Source organism: Amia ocellicauda, chromosome 4 (assembly GCF_036373705.1).
Source record: "Amia ocellicauda isolate fAmiCal2 chromosome 4, fAmiCal2.hap1, whole genome shotgun sequence".
In the NCBI taxonomy this organism is placed as follows: Eukaryota; Metazoa; Chordata; class Actinopteri; order Amiiformes; family Amiidae; genus Amia; species Amia ocellicauda.
This window is the reverse complement of record NC_089853.1, coordinates 8217191-8221950: the sequence shown is the minus strand read 5'-3', so window position 1 is coordinate 8221950 and position 4760 is coordinate 8217191.

Below are 4760 nucleotides of genomic sequence, written 5' to 3'. Positions count from 1 at the left end.
GTGTTGTCTTTTTTCTTCCTTTTGTTTTCCCTTTCACACAAGTTTGGTGTTCACAAGTTTGTTCCTGGTTATCTATATTGACTCAAAAAGGCAAGATCTCCTTCACCTGCCTATAAACTAGCAGGGCGGGCAAAAGCATCCAAATAAACATTTAAACCGAAATATGGTAAATCATGTAGGATTTGCATAGTGCTTACTCTGGCTTTTGGCAGCAGAATCGAAGATGAGAGAGAAAATGTATTCTTGTAAATTTAAAAACATGAAATAGTTTTATTTTTTAGTGAATGACATCTGAATGACAGTCCATTTATACATGTATCAGTGCTTTCATTGCTGGCACCATAATACAACCTTCATTTTCAAAACATGTAAGCTTGATAGTTGGTGGTTTGAATTAACTATAAAGAGAGTAATTATTTTTAGAGTGGGCAGAGGACATGTGGTGGTGGCTGCTATATATTCAATCATTGCATACTCCTTAACATTGTGTGGAAATTGCGCAGTTAAAACTGGTAGATTTCAACTCCTGTGAAATGTTGAGTTTTAAGAATGTAACAACTGAAATTCTTGAACAATGCGTTGCTTTTATCAACAGTGGGTTTCAAAAACTGAAAAATACTGTGGTTTTTTTGATCTGAAGTCCCAAAAAAAGCAGAAGTTATTTTGCTTTTGAGATTTTATTCTACTATTTTTAAACCATATATTTCAGTATGACTACTGTACTTGACATGGTTTTCTGTTGCCTTTGGCTGATGTTTTCCTTTCAGCTTTGCAGTGAAGTCGATCTTCTAGCCCATCTTTATCCACCTTCCACCGGAGCAAGCGGCTGCAGTCTGAGGACCGTACTGGCAAGTTGTTTTTAATTTAAAATGTATAATTATACACCAATCAGCCATAACATTATGACCACTGACAGGTGAAGTGAATAACACTGATAATCTCATTATCATGGCACCTGTCAGTGGGTGGGATATATTAGCCAGCAAGTGAACATTTTGTCCTCAAAGTTGATGTGTTAGAAGCAGGAAAAATGGGCAAGCGTAAGGATCTGAGCGACTTTGACAAGGGCCACATTGTGACGGCTAGAAGACTGGGTCAGAGCATCTCCAAAACTGCAGCTCTTGTGGGGTGTTCCCGGTCTGCAGTGGTCAGTACCTATCAAAAGTGGTCCAAGGAAGGAAAAGCGGTGAACCGGCGACAGGGTCATGGGCGGCCAAGGCTCATTGATGCACGTGGGGAGCGAAGGCTGGCCCGTGTGGTCTGATCCAACAGACGAGCTACTGTAGCTCAAATTGCTGAAAAAGTGAATGCTGGTTCTGATAGAAAGGTGTCAGAACACACAGTGCATCGCAGTTTGTTGCGTTTGGGGCTGCGTAGCCACAGACCAGTCAGGGTGCCCATGCTGACCCCTGTCCACTGCCCAAAGCGCCTACAATGGGCACGTGAGCATCTGTGGGATGTGCTGGACAAACAAGTCCGATCCATGGAGGCCCCACCTCGCAACTTACAGGACTTAAAGGATCTGCTGCTGACGTCTTGGTGCCAGATACCACAGCACACCTTCAGAGGTCTAGTGGAGTCCATGCCTCGACGGGTCAGGGCTGTTTTGGCAGCAAAAGGGGGACCTACACAATATTAGGCAGGTGGTCATAATGTTATGGCTGATTGGTGTATACTTCTTACAGTGCTTGAATGTTTTCTGTCTAGTTGTCTTGTTTGCGTTAATAGGTCATGTGAAGGGTGTCAGTTATTGTATCAGTGCTGTCATCTCATGAAGTTGGGTTGAGCAACAGAGGATCAAAGTGACATTCAAATAATCACTTGACATGTACTGTAACAATTACAAATGGTTTATAAAGAAGCAGCATCAACTGCGGAGGGATGGAGAAACTGCTACTAATTTCCCTTCAGTAAAAAATATGACAAAACCACACTGCTCCACCTACTGGAAAAAGACTAACATTACAGCATCCCTCAGTATTGCAAGAGTACTAATGATGTTCTTTAGACACACCACAAATTCATATCCTCACTCAATTATCGAGAATAAATCCCCCCAGTATGTGAATTCTGCTGAGGAAATTTGAAGCTAAACGTATGGGGGCAAGTCTTTCAGTTTAATAGAAGCACAGTAAAATTACAATTCCTAAAATAATTTGCCATCAGAGTCTGGGTCAAGGGGGGAATTATTCTCTCTTCTATCCACACCATCTTAAAATAGTCAACTACTTTAAACCGCTTATGCCTAAGGCATGCATTAACTGAAGGCATGCATTAACAATGTTTTCATGTCTATCCTTTGCATAGGAATTTAATAACTGTTTATTTTGATTCATAGGAATTATTAGGGAAGGGACAAAACACAAATCAACAATAAAATGTTTGCCTATTCAGCTAACAAGTTGATTCAAGTTATGGAAAAAGCACGTATTGCACGTATATATACTTGAAATGTTATGAGTTATATTACAATTATATTCTCCACCCACTTACTGATAGACACCTTGATTTTATTAGTCAGACTTAAAGAAATCATTAAACAATGAAGGTTACCAGGTGTAAAGATGATTGTTAAAGCAGTTAAGCTCCTATTACGTTTCTTTCAGGTATTTTATCTGGGAAAATAGGAAAGAATGCCTCACTAAAACACAAGACAGGACTCTCCCAAAGAACCTTTTACAAATATCACACCAACCAAAGCAGAGAAGACATTCCCTTGTTTAGAGACATGGCCAGGACAATGGCATTCATCTCTTTAGCAAAGTGCCCCAAAGGGGAGAATACATACATACATATTTCTAAATTATTTATTTTACTGACAGATCAAAGACTTAAAAGAACTCTGATCTGTTCCTTCAACATTCAGCAAAATATTCAGTACACAATCATAATGCGATTGGACTTGTTATATATAACTATTGTACTAATGCAACATGCAGATACTCTGTTTCAGGGCTCGAGAAACCTTCTGGAAACCATCAGCTGCTTTGGCCTCTGCCACCGTGAGGCAGCCCATGTGCTTCAAGGCTTTGGCTTAAAACCACTCTTTCCAAAACATTCGCATTTTGTGCCAGAAAAAACTGAATTATGTCAAGTGTGTGTTTTATTTTGTCAGTTATATACTTGCAATTTAAGAATTTTCATCCTTAGTCCACAATTGCTTTGGTTCAGTTTTACATTTTTATTTAAGTGGTGTAAGTTAACTTTATTCATTTGTTTTGCTTATCCTGTTTTTCAGATGAAGCACACTCAGTTGGTCTCGCTTTTTGCAAGGAACCAGGCTGCTGCTGCCCGTACGTTTGTCCAATTTATTACATCCGTTACTGCCATTTCTGTAGTTATTTTGTGATAGCGGGAGACTTCTGTGATTGAACGAAGTCATCAGCAACCCACCGAGTTGTGTATGGGATGAGGGGATTGATATCGCCTCCCCAGTGTATTTATGTGGTCAGTTCTGATTCAGTTCCTTGACAAATGTCTTGTCCAAGGAAAGGGAGTCTGCTAAGAAATACAATTCTTCAGTTTTAATTTCTGATAAAATAAACACTCATATTCCTTTCAGTTGGTTCCTGGAGTTTTCAGTTTCCAAATATTCTACCAAAATGTTCTGTTTCTGTTTTAATCTAGAGAATCAGAAAAAGTGAATGTTTGGAAATTGGACAGTAGATGGCAGGATTGCCTTTCAAAATCGAACATTAGGAATCTGTATTATTGGGAATTATTTTCCCAGCATGTATCATTAATAAGTAGTTTCAGCAGAAAGGATATGATTTTGAGATTACATTAGATCTCATAAAATTATTATTGTTGTTACTATTAGTATTATTTACAATATTGAGTTTGACCTCTAATCCAGCCCGCCTGGCTCTGTGGAGGCCTGTTCTGAATTCTAGAGGAGGTTGTTAGACAGTAAAATACACCCTGTGTAGCCAAACAGACATTACATTCATTTTCATTACAAAATACAGTATGAACAACCAAAATGGACTACTTACTTTCCTATATCTTAATTTTGTTTGATTTTTAATTCTCCTTTTGACACGTAACACTGTGGTAGGTTTAAATCAGTCAACCTTTTTATTTACCTTTATTATTGATATTTATATTTGAAAACATACATGTGAGTACGTATGTATATGTGTATGTAAATAGATATATACATTTAAAAAAACTACTTCAAACTGTGCAGGGAATACTGTTAAAATTAAGGGTTTATATTGTGGTTCCTATGGAGATTTTAATTTCAATGCCATGGAAAAACAACTATTATTCACTGTCACACACATTGTCTGTGCATGTCAGGCACTTCTCAAGTAAATTGCTCCAGCTTTCTTGGAAATCATTAATGTCACCACCTCACTTATGAATCTACCCTGGATGTTTTCTGTAGGTATGTAATGAAGCACCTCACTTAAGTAATGTAAACATTGGTGGAGCGCCCAAAAGGAATGTAATTTAATAAATTTTCAACACCATGCCTATATAACTGTACATTGATGGAATACAACAAATCCTGCACAAATAACCTGGAGCAGCACTCTGGGCGAACTGTCTTGCACAGCATTGTGAAACTCTTCCTGAAATGTTGCTTATCCAATGCTATGTTGATGCAAATACCAGACGTAAAAGAATAATGCATTTGCTTATCTTAACTTGAAAGCTGCATAGTTCAGAATATTTGGAAAACACTTGATGTTCCTATGGGCTGCTCTGAATCAATCTCTGGGATCCTGAAGGAGCAAGCAGTTACTTTCCAGGCC